This window comes from Hordeum vulgare, chromosome 4H, assembly GCF_904849725.1.
Source record: "Hordeum vulgare subsp. vulgare chromosome 4H, MorexV3_pseudomolecules_assembly, whole genome shotgun sequence".
Classification (NCBI taxonomy): domain Eukaryota; kingdom Viridiplantae; phylum Streptophyta; class Magnoliopsida; order Poales; family Poaceae; genus Hordeum; species Hordeum vulgare.
The window spans coordinates 249,838,894-249,851,087 of NC_058521.1; positions in this window are offsets into that span (position 1 = coordinate 249,838,894).

Here is a 12,194-nt window from a genome sequence, read left to right on the forward strand (position 1 = left end):
GAATGCCTTTTTGGAGATAATTATGTCATTTCGAGGATAATTAGCTAAGTATAGGTCATTTTTTATTAAATAGACCATTTAGGAGCTAACTAAGCTAATTATGTCATTTAGATTGATAATTAGCCAATTTAGGCTTTGTTGGATGAGTCTAATTAAGCTACGTAGAATAAGAGAAAGAGAAGAAGAAGTAAAAGAAGGACGAGGAGGAGGAGGAGGAGGAGGAGGAGAAGGAGTCGGAAGAGGAGAAGAAGAAGAAAAGAAGAAGGAGAAGGAGAAGGAGGAAGAAGGAGGAAGAAGGAGAAGGAGGAGCTCCTTCTCCTTCTTCTCCTCCTTCTGCTTATCCTCCTCCCTCTCCTTCTCCTTCTTCTCCTCTTCTTCTTCCTTCCTTTCATTTTTCCTCTTTCTTCTCCTGTCGTCTCCTTCTTCAGGCTAAATTGGCTAAGAATGCCTTTTTGGAGCTAATTATGTCATTTCGAGGACAATTAGCTAAGTATAGGTCATTTTTTATTAAATAGACCATTTAGGAGCTAACTAAGCTAATTATGTCATTTAGATGGATAATTAGCCAATTTAGGCTTTGTTGGATGAGTCTAATTAAGCTACGTAGAATAAGAGAAAGAGAAGAAGAAGTAAAAGAAGGAGCAGGAGGAAGAGGAGGAGGAGAAGGAGTCGGAAGAGGAGAAGAAGAAGAAAAGAAGAAGGAGAAGGAGAAGGAGGAAGAAGGAGGAAGAAGGAGATGGAGGAGCTCCTTCTCCTGCTTCTCCTCCTTCTGCTTATCCTCCTCCCTCTCGTTCTCCTTCTTCTCCTCTTCTTCTTCTTCCTTCCTTTCATTTTTCCTCTTTCTTCTCCGCTCGTCTCCTTCTTCGGGCTAAATTGGCTAAGAATGCCTTTTTGGAGCTAATTATGTCATTTCGAGGATAATTAGCTAAGTATAGGTCATGTTTCATTAAATAGACCATTTAGGAGCTAACTAAGCTAATTATGTCATTTAGATGGATAATTAGCCAATTTAGGCTTTGTTGGATGAGTCTAATTAAGCTACGTAGAAGAAGAGAAAGAGAAGAAGAAGTAAAAGAAGGAGGAGGAGGAGGAGGAGGAGGAGAAGGAGACGGAAGAGGAGAAGAATAAGAAAAGAAGAAGGAGAAGGAGAAGGAGGAAGAAGGGGGAAGAAGGAGAAGGAGGAGCTCCTTCTCCTTCTTCTCCTCCTTCTGCTTATCCTCCTCCGTCTCCTTCTCCTTCTTCTCCTCTTCTTCTTCTTCCTTCCTTTCATTTTTCCTCTTTCATCTCCTCTCGTCTCCTTCTTCGGGCTAAATTGGCTAAGAATGCCTTTTTGGAGCTAATTATGTCATTTCGAGGATAATTAGCTAAGTATAAGTCATTTTTTATTAAATAGACTATTTAGGAGCTAACTAAGCTAATTATGTCATTTTGATGGATAATTAGCCAATTTAGGCTTTGTTGGATGAGTCTAATATAGCTATGTAGAATAAGAGAAAGAGAGGAAGAAGTAAAAGGAGGAGGAGGAGGAGAAGGAGAAGGAGACGGAGAAGGATAAGCAGAAGAAAAGAAGAAGGAGAAGGAGAAGGAGGAAGAAGGAGGAAGAAGGAGAAGGAGGAGCTCCTTGTCCTTCTTCTCCTCCTTCTTCTTATCCTTCTCCCTCTCCTTCCTCTTCTTCTCCTCTTCTTCTTCTTCCTTCCTTTCATTTTTCCTCTTTCTTCTCCTCTCGTGTCCTTCTTCGGACTAAATTGGCTAAGAATGCCATTTTGGAGCTAATTATGTCATTGCGAGGATAATTAGCTAACTATAGGTCATTTTTTATTAAATAGACCATTTAGGAGCTAACTGAGCTAATTATGTCATTTAGATGGATAATTAGCCAATTTAGGCTTTGTTGGATGAGTCTAATTAAGCTACGTAGAATAAGAGAAAGAGAAAAAGAAGTAAAAGAAGGAGGAGGAGGAGGAGGAGGAGGAGAAGGACACGGAAGAGGAGAAGAAGAAGAAAAGAAGAAGGAGAAGGAGAAGGAGGAACAAGGAGGAAGAAGGAGAAGGAGGAGCTCCTTCTCCTTCTTCTCCTCCTTCTTCTTATCCTCCTCCCTCTACTTCTTCTTCTTCTCCTCTTCTTCTTCTTCCTTCCTTTCATTTTTCCTCTTTCTTCTCCTCTCGTCTCCTTCTTCGGGCTAAATTGGCTAAGAATGCCTTTCTGGAGCTAATTATGTCATTTCGAGGATAATTAGCTAAGTATAGGTCATTTTTTATTAAATAGACCATTTAGGAGCTAACTAAGCTAATTATGTCATTTAGATGGATAATTAGCCAATTTAGGCTTTGTTGGATGAGTCTAATTAAGCTACGTAGAATAAGAGAAAGAGAAGAAGAAGTAAAAGAAGGAGAACGAGGAGGAGGAGGAGGAGGAGAAGGAGTCGGAAGAGGAGAAGAAGAAGAAAAGAAGAAGGAGAAGGAGAAGGAGGAAGAAGGAGGAAGAAGGAGAAGGACGAGCTCCTTCTCCTTCTTCTCCTCCTTCTGCTTATCCTCCTCCGTCTCCTTCTCCTTCTTCTCCTCTTCTTCTTCTTCCTTCCTTTCATTTTTCCTCTTTCTTCTCCTCTCGTCTCCTTCTTCGGGCTAAATTGGCTAAGAATGCCTTTTTGGAGCTAATTATGTCATTTCGAGGATAATTAGCTAAGTATAGGTCATTTTTTATTAAATAGACCATTTAGGAGCTAACTAAGCTAATTATGTCATTTAGATTGATAATTAGCCAATTTAGGCTTTGTTGGATGAGTCTAATTAAGCTACGTAGAATAAGAGAAAGAGAAGAAGAAGTAAAAGAAGGAGGAGGAGGAGGAGGAGGAGGAGAAGGAGTCGGAAGAGGAGAAGGAGAAGAAAAGAAGAAGGAGAAGGAGAAGGAGGAAGAAGGAGGAAGAAGGAGAAGGAGGAGCTCCTTCTCCTTCTTCTCCTCCTTCTGCTTATCCTCCTACCTCTCCTTCTCCTTCTTCTCCTCTTCTTCTTCTTCCTTCCTTTCATTTTTCCTCTTTCTTCTCCTCTCGTCTCCTTCTTCGGGCCAAATTGGCTAAGAATGCCTTTTTGGAGCTAATTATGTCATTTCGAGGATAATTAGCTAAGTATTGGTCATTTTTTATTAAATAGACCATTTAGGAGCTAACTAAGCTAATTATGTCATTTAGATGGATAATTAGCCAATTTAGGCTTTGTTGGATGAGTCTAATTAAGCTACGTAGAATAAGAGAAAGAGAAGAAGAAGTAAAAGAAGCAGGAGGAGGAGGAGGAGAAGGAGTCGGAAGAGGAGAAGAAGAAGAATAGAAGAAGGAGAAGGAGAAGGAGGAAGAAGGAGGAAGAAGGAGAAGGAGGAGCTCCTTCTCCTTCTTCTACTCCTTCTTCTTATCCTTCTCCCTCTCGTTCTCCTTCTTCTCCTCTTCTTCTTCTTCCTTCCTTTCATTTTTCCTCTTTCTTCTCCTCTCGTCTCCTTCTTCGGGCTAAATTGGCTAAGAATGCCTTTTTGGAGCTAATTATGTCATTTCGAGGATAATTAGCTAAGTATAGGTCATTTTTTATTAAATAGACCATTTAGGAGCTAACTGAGCTAATTATGTCATTTAGATGGATAATTAGCCAATTTAGGCTTTGTTGGATGAGTCTAATTAAGCTACGTAGAATAAGAGAAAGAGAAGAAGAAGTAAAAGAAGGAGGAGGAGGAGGAGGAGGAGAAGGAGTCGGAAGAGGAGAAGAAGAAGAAAAGAAGAAGGAGAAGGAGAAGGAGGAAGAAGGAGGAAGAAGGAGAAGGAGGAGCTCCTTCTCCTTCTTCTCCTCCTTTTGCTTATCCTCCTCCGTCTCCTTCTCCTTCTTCTCCTCTTCTTCTTCTTCCTTCCTTTCATTTTTCCTCTTTCTTCTCCTCTCGTCTCCTTCTTTGGGCTAAATTGGCTAAGAATGCCTTTTTGGAGCTAATTATGTCATTTCGAGGATAATTAGCTAAGTATAGGTCATTTTTTATTAAATAGACCATTTAGGAGCTAACTAAGCTAATTATGCCATTTAGATGGATAATTAGCCAATTTAGGCTTTGTCGGATGAGTCTAATTAAGCTACGTAGAATAAGAGAAAGAGAAGAAGAAGTAAAAGAAGGAGGAGGAGGAGAAGGAGTCGGAAGAGGAGAAGAAGAAGAAAAGAAGAAGGAGAAGGAGAAGGAGGAAGAAGGAGGAAGAAGGAGAAGGAGGAGCTCCTTCTCCTTCTTCTCCTCCTTCTGCTTATCCTCCTCCCTCTCCTTCTCCTTCTTCTCCTCTTCTTCTTCTTCCTTCCTTTCATTTTTCCTCTTTCTTCTCCTCTCGTCTCCTTCTTTGGGCTAAATTGGCTAAGAATGCCTTTTTGGAGCTAATTATGTCATTTCGAGGATAATTAGCTAAGTATAGGTCATTTTTTATTAAATAGACCATTTAGGAGCTAACTAAGCTAATTATGTCATTTAGATGGATAATTAGCCAATTTAGGCTTTGTTGGATGAGTCTAATTAAGCTACGTAGAATAAGAGAAAGAGAAGAAGAAGTAAAAGAAGGAGGAGGAGGAGGAGGAGGAGGAGGAGGAGTAGGAAGAGGAGAAGAGGAAGAAAAGAAGAAGGAGAAGGAGACGGAGGAGGATAAGCAGAAGGAGGAGAAGAACTTCTCCTTCTTCCTCCTTCTTCCTCCTTCTCCTTCTCCTTCTTCTCCTCTTCTTCTTCTTCCTTCCTTTCATTTTTCGTCTGTCTTCTCCTCTCGTCTCCTTCTTCGGGCTAAATTGGCTAAGAATGCCTTTTTGGAGCTAATTATGTCATTTCGAGGATAATTAGCTAAGTATAGGTCATTTTTTATTAAATAGACCATTTAGGAGCTAACTAAGCTAATTATGTCATTTAGATTGATAATTAGCCAATTTAGGCTTTGTTGGATGAGTCTAATTAAGCTACGTAGAATAAGAGAAAGAGAAGAAGAAGTAAAAGAAGGAGGAGGAGGAGGAGGAGGAGGAGGAGAAGGAGTCGGAAGAGGAGAAGGAGAAGAAAAGAAGAAGGAGAAGGAGAAGGAGGAAGAAGGAGGAAGAAGGAGAAGGAGGAGCTCCTTCTCCTTCTTCTCCTCCTTCTGCTTATCCTCCTCCCTCTCCTTCTCTTTCTTCTCCTCTTCTTCTTCTTCCTTCCTTTCATTTTTCCTCTTTCTTCTCCTCTCGTCTCCTTCTTCGGGCCAAATTGGCTAAGAAAGCCTTTTTGGAGCTAATTATGTCATTTCGAGGATAATTAGCTAAGTATTGGTCATTTTTTATTAAATAGACCATTTAGGAGCTAACTAAGCTAATTATGTCATTTAGATGGATAATTAGCCAATTTAGGCTTTGTTGGATGAGTCTAATTAAGCTACGTAGAAGAAGAGAAAGAGAAGAAGAAGTAAAAGAAGGAGGAGGAGGAGGAGGAGGAGGAGGAGAAGGTGACGGAAGAGGAGAAGAATAAGAAAAGAAGAAGGACAAGGAGAAGGAGGAAGAAGGGGGAAGAAGGAGAAGGAGGAGGTCCTTCTCCTTCTTCTCCTCCTTCTGCTTATCCTCCTCCGTCTCCTTCTCCTTCTTCTCCTCTTCTTCTTCTTCCTTCCTTTCATTTTCCCTCTTTCATCTCCTCTCGTCCCCTTCTTCGGGCTAAATTGGCTAAGAATGCCTTTTTGGAGCTAATTATGTCATTTCGAGGATAATTAGTTAAGTATAGGTCATTTTTTATTAAATAGACCATTTAGGAGCTAACTAAGCTAATTATGTCATTTAGATTGATAATTAGAGAATTTAGGCTTTGTTGGATGAGTCTAATTAAGCTACGTAGAATAAGAGAAAGAGAAGAAGAAGTAAAAGAAGGAGGAGGAGGAGGAGGAGGAGGAGGAGAAGGAGTCGGAAGAGGAGAAGAAGAAGAAAAGAAGAAGGAGAAGGAGAAGGAGGAAGAAGGAGGAAGAAGGAGAAGGAGGAGCTCCTTCTCCTTCTTCTCCTCCTTCTGCTTATCCTCCTCCCTCTCCTTCTCCTTCTTCTCCTCTTCTTCTTCTTCCTTCCTTTCATTTTTCCTCTTTCTTCTCCTCTCGTCTCCTTCTTCGGGCTAAATTGGCTAAGAATGCCTTTTTGGAGCTAATTATGTCATTTCGAGGATAAATAGCTAAGTATAGGTCATTTTTTATTAAATAGACCATTTAGGAGCTAACTAAGCTAATTATGTCATTTAGATGGATAATTAGCCAATTTAGGCTTTGTTGGATGAGTCTAATTAAGCTACGTAGAATAAGAGAAAGAGAAGAAGAAGTAAAAGAAGGAGGAGAAGGAGGAGGAGGAGGAGGAGGAGTAGGAAGAGGAGAAGAGGAAGAAAAGAAGAAGGAGAAGGAGACGGAGGAGGATAAGCAGAAGGAGGAGAAGAACTTCTCCTTCTTCCTCCTTCTTCCTCCTTCTCCTTCTCCTTCTTCTCCTCTTCTTCTTCTTCCTTCCTTTCATTTTTCCTCTGTCTTCTCCTCTCGTCTCCTTCTTCGGGCTAAATTGGCTAAGAATGCCTTTTTGGAGCTAATTATGTCATTTCGAGGATAATTAGCTAAGTATACGTCATTTTTTATTAAATAGACCATTTAGGAGCTAACTAAGCTAATTATGTCATTTAGATTGATAATTAGCCAATTTAGGCTTTGTTGGATGAGTCTAATTAAGCTACGTAGAATAAGAGAAAGAGAAGAAGAAGTAAAAGAAGGAGGAGGAGGAGGAGGAGGAGGAGGAGAAGGAGTCGGAAGAGGAGAAGGAGAAGAAAAGAAGAAGGAGAAGGAGAAGGAGGAAGAAGGAGGAAGAAGGAGAAGGAGGAGCTCCTTCTCCTTCTTCTCCTCCTTCTGCTTATCCTCCTCCCTCTCCTTCTCCTTCTTCTCCTCTTCTTCTTCTTCCTTCCTTTCATTTTTCCTCTTTCTTCTCCTCTCGTCTCCTTCTTCGGGCCAAATTGGCTAAGAATGCCTTTTTGGAGCTAATTATGTCATTTCGAGGATAATTAGCTAAGTATTGGTCATTTTTTATTAAATAGACCATTTAGGAGCTAACTAAGCTAATTATGTCATTTAGATGGATAATTAGCCAATTTAGGCTTTGTTGGATGAGTCTAATTAAGCTACGTAGAATAAGAGAAAGAGAAGAAGAAGTAAAAGAAGAAGGAGGAGGAGGAGGAGGAGTAGGCAGAGGAGAAGAGGAAGAAAAGAAGAAGGAGAAGGAGACGGAGGAGGATAAGCAGAAGGAGGAGAAGAACTTCTCCTTCTTCCTCCTTCTTCCTCCTTCTCCTTCTCCTTCTTCTCCTCTTCTTCTTCTTCCTTCCTTTCATTTTTCCTCTGTCTTCTCCTCTCGTCTCCTTCTTCGGGCTAAATTGGCTAAGAATGCCTTTTTGGAGCTAATTATGTCATTTCGAGGATAATTAGCTAAGTATAGGTCATTTTTTATTAAATAGACCATTTAGGAGCTAACTAAGCTAATTATGTCATTTAGATTGATAATTAGCCAATTTAGGCTTTGTTGGATGAGTCTAATTAAGCTACGTAGAATAAGAGAAAGAGAAGAAGAAGTAAAAGAAGGAGGAGGAGGAGGAGGAGGAGGAGGAGAAGGAGTCGGAAGAGGAGAAGGAGAAGAAAAGAAGAAGGAGAAGGAGAAGGAGGAAGAAGGCGGAAGAAGGAGAAGGAGGAGCTCCTTCTCCTTCTTCTCCTCCTTCTGCTTATCCTCCTCCCTCTCCTTCTCCTTCTTCTCCTCTTCTTCTTCTTCCTTCCTTTCATTTTTCCTCTTTCTTCTCCTCTCGTCTCCTTCTTCGGGCCAAATTGGCTAAGAATGCCTTTTTGGAGCTAATTATGTCATTTCGAGGATAATTAGCTAAGTATTGGTCATTTTTTATTAAATAGACCATTTAGGAGCTAACTAAGCTAATTATGTCATTTAGATGGATAATTAGCCAATTTAGGCTTTGTTGGATGAGTCTAATTAAGCTACGTAGAAGAAGAGAAAGAGAAGAAGAAGTAAAAGAAGGAGGAGGAGGAGGAGGAGGAGGAGAAGGTGACGGAAGAGGAGAAGAATAAGAAAAGAAGAAGGACAAGGAGAAGGAGGAAGAAGGGGGAAGAAGGAGAAGGAGGAGGTCCTTCTCCTTCTTCTCCTCCTTCTGCTTATCCTCCTCCGTCTCCTTCTCCTTCTTCTCCTCTTCTTCTTCTTCCTTCCTTTCATTTTCCCTCTTTCATCTCCTCTCGTCCCCTTCTTCGGGCTAAATTGGCTAAGAATGCCTTTTTGGAGCTAATTATGTCATTTCGAGGATAATTAGTTAAGTATAGGTCATTTTTTATTAAATAGACCATTTAGGAGCTAACTAAGCTAATTATGTCATTTAGATTGATAATTAGAGAATTTAGGCTTTGTTGGATGAGTCTAATTAAGCTACGTAGAATAAGAGAAAGAGAAGAAGAAGTAAAAGAAGGAGGAGGAGGAGGAGGAGGAGGAGGAGAAGGAGTCAGAAGAGGAGAAGAAGAAGAAAAGAAGAAGGAGAAGGAGAAGGAGGAAGAAGGAGGAAGAAGGAGAAGGAGGAGCTCCTTCTCCTTCTTCTCCTCCTTCTGCTTATCCTCCTCCCTCTCCTTCTCCTTCTTCTCCTCTTCTTCTTCTTCCTTCCTTTCATTTTTCCTCTTTCTTCTCCTCTCGTCTCCTTCTTCGGGCTAAATTGGCTAAGAATGCCTTTTTGGAGCTAATTATGTCATTTCGAGGATAATTAGCTAAGTATAGGTCATTTTTTATTAAATAGACCATTTAGGAGCTAACTAAGCTAATTATGTCATTTAGATGGATAATTAGCCAATTTAGGCTTTGTTGGATGAGCCTAATTATGCTACGTAGAATAAGAGAAAGAGAAGAAGAAGTAAAAGAAGGAGGAGGAGGAGGAGGAGGAGGAGGAGAAGGAGTCGGAAGAGGAGAAGGAGAAGAAAAGAAGAAGGAGAAGGAGAAGGAGGAAGAAGGAGGAAGAAGGAGAAGGAGGAGCTCCTTCTCCTTCTCCTCCTCCTTCTGCTTATCCTCCTCCCTGTCCTTCTCCTTCTTCTCCTCTTCTTCTTCTTCCTTCCTTTCATTTTTCCTCTTTCTTCTCCTCTCGTCTCCTTCTTCGGGCCAAATTGGCTAAGAATGCCTTATTGGAGCTAATTATGTCATTTCGAGGATAATTAGCTAAGTATTGGTCATTTTTTATTAAATAGACCATTTAGGAGCTAACTAAGCTAATTATGTCATTTAGATGGATAATTAGCCAATTTAGGCTTTGTTGGATGAGTCTAATTAAGCTACGTAGAATAAGAGAAAGAGAAGAAGAAGTAAAAGAAGGAGGTGGAGGAGGAGGAGGAGGAGTAGGAAGAGGAGAAGAGGAAGAAAAGAAGAAGGAGAAGGAGACGGAGGAGGATAAGCAGAAGGAGGAGAAGAACTTCTCCTTCTTCCTCCTTCTTCCTCCTTCTCCTTCTCCTTCTTCTCCTCTTCTTCTTCTTCCTTCCTTTCATTTTTCCTCTGTCTTCTCCTCTCGTCTCCTTCTTCGGGCTAAATTGGCTAAGAATGCCTTTTTGGAGCTAATTATGTCATTTCGAGGATAATTAGCTAAGTATAGGTCATTTTTTATTAAATAGACCATTTAGGAGCTAACTAAGCTAATTATGTCATTTAGATTGATAATTAGCCAATTTAGGCTTTGTTGGATGAGTCTAATTAAGCTACGTAGAATAAGAGAAAGAGAAGAAGAAGTAAAAGAAGGAGGAGGAGGAGGAGGAGGAGGAGGAGAAGGAGTCGGAAGAGGAGAAGGAGAAGAAAAGAAGAAGGAGAAGGAGAAGGAGGAAGAAGGAGGAAGAAGGAGAAGGAGGAGCTCCTTCTCCTTCTTCTCCTCCTTCTGCTTATCCTCCGCCCTCTCCTTCTCCTTCTTCTCCTCTTCTTCTTCTTCCTTCCTTTCATTTTTCCTCTTTCTTCTCCTCTCGTCTCCTTCTTCGGGCCAAATTGGCTAAGAATGCCTTTTTGGAGCTAATTATGTCATTTCGAGGATAATTAGCTAAGTATTGGTCATTTTTTATTAAATAGACCATTTAGGAGCTAACTAAGCTAATTATGTCATTTAGATGGATAATTAGCCAATTTAGGCTTTGTTGGATGAGTCTAATTAAGCTACGTAGAAGAAGAGAAAGAGAAGAAGAAGTAAAAGAAGGAGGAGGAGGAGGAGGAGGAGAAGGTGACGGAAGAGGAGAAGAATAAGAAAAGAAGAAGGACAAGGAGAAGGAGGAAGAAGGGGGAAGAAGGAGAAGGAGGAGGTCCTTCTCCTTCTTCTCCTCCTTCTGCTTATCCTCCTCCGTCTCCTTCTCCTTCTTCTCCTCTTCTTCTTCTTCCTTCCTTTCATTTTCCCTCTTTCATCTCCTCTCGTCCCCTTCTTCGGGCTAAATTGGCTAAGAATGCCTTTTTGGAGCTAATTATGTCATTTCGAGGATAATTAGTTAAGTATAGGTCATTTTTTATTAAATAGACCATTTAGGAGCTAACTAAGCTAATTATGTCATTTAGATTGATAATTAGAGAATTTAGGCTTTGTTGGATGAGTCTAATTAAGCTACGTAGAATAAGAGAAAGAGAAGAAGAAGTAAAAGAAGGAGGAGGAGGAGGAGGAGGAGGAGGAGAAGGAGTCGGAAGAGGAGAAGAAGAAGAAAAGAAGAAGGAGAAGGAGAAGGAGGAAGAAGGAGGAAGAAGGAGAAGGAGGAGCTCCTTCTCCTTCTTCTCCTCCTTCTGCTTATCCTCCTCCCTCTCCTTCTCCTTCTTCTCCTCTTCTTCTTCTTCCTTCCTTTCATTTTTCCTCTTTCTTCTCCTCTCGTCTCCTTCTTCGGGCTAAATTGGCTAAGAATGCCTTTTTGGAGCTAATTATGTCATTTCGAGGATAATTAGCTAAGTATAGGTCATTTTTTATTAAATAGACCATTTAGGAGCTAACTAAGCTAATTATGTCATTTAGATGGATAATTAGCCAATTTAGGCTTTGTTGGATGAGCCTAATTATGCTGCGTAGAATAAGAGAAAGAGAAGAAGAAGTAAAAGAAGGAGGAGGAGGAGGAGGAGGAGGAGAAGGAGTCGGAAGAGGAGAAGAAGAAGAAAAGAAGAAGGAGAAGGAGAAGGAGGAAGAAGGAGGAAGAAGGAGAACGAGGAGCTCCTTCTCCTTCTTCTCCTCCTTCTGCCTATCCTCCTCCGTCTCTTTCTCCTTCTTCTCCTCTTCTTCTTCTTCCTTCCTTTCATTTTTCCTCTTTCTTCTCCTCTCGTCTCCTTCTTCGGGCTAAATTGGCTAAGAATGCCTTTTTGGAGCTAATTATGTCACTTCGAGGATAATTAGCTAAGTATAGGTCATTTTTTATTAAATAGACCATTTAGGAGCTAACTAAGCTAATTATGTCATTTAGATGGATAATTAGCCAATTTAGGCTTTGTTGGATGAGTCTAATTAAGCTACGTAGAATAAGAGAAAGAGAAGAAGAAGTAAAAGAAGGAGGAGGAGGAGGAAGAGGAGGAGAAGGAGTCGGAAGAGGAGAAGAAGAAGAAAAGAAGAAGGAGAAGGAGAAGGAGGAAGAAGGAGGAAGAAGGAGAAGGAGGAGCTCCTTCTCCTTCTTCTCCTCCTTCTGCTTATCCTCCTCCCTCTCGTTCTCCTTCTTCTCCTCTTCTTCTTCTTCCTTCCTTTCATTTTTCCTCTTTCTTCTCCTCTCGTCTCCTTCTTCGGGCTAAATTGGCTAAGAATGCCTTTTTGGAGCTAATTATGTCATTTCGAGGATAATTAGCTAAGTATAGGTCATTTTTTATTAAATAGACCATTTAGGAGCTAACTAAGCTAATTATGCCATTTAGATGGATAATTAGCCAATTTAGGCTTTGTCGGATGAGTCTAATTAAGCTACGTAGAATAAGAGAAAGAGATGAAGAAGTAAAAGAAGGAGGAGGAGGAGGAGGAGGAGGAGAAGGAGTCGGAAGAGGAGAAGAAGAAGAAAAGAAGAAGGAGAAGGAGAAGGAGGAAGAAGGAGGAAGAAGGAGAAGGAGGAGCTCCTTCTCCTTCTTCTCCTCCTTCTGCTTATCCTCCTCCCTCTCCTTCTCCTTCTTCTCCTCTTCTTCTTCTTCCTTCCTTTCATTTTTCCTCTTTCTTCTCCTCTCGTCTCC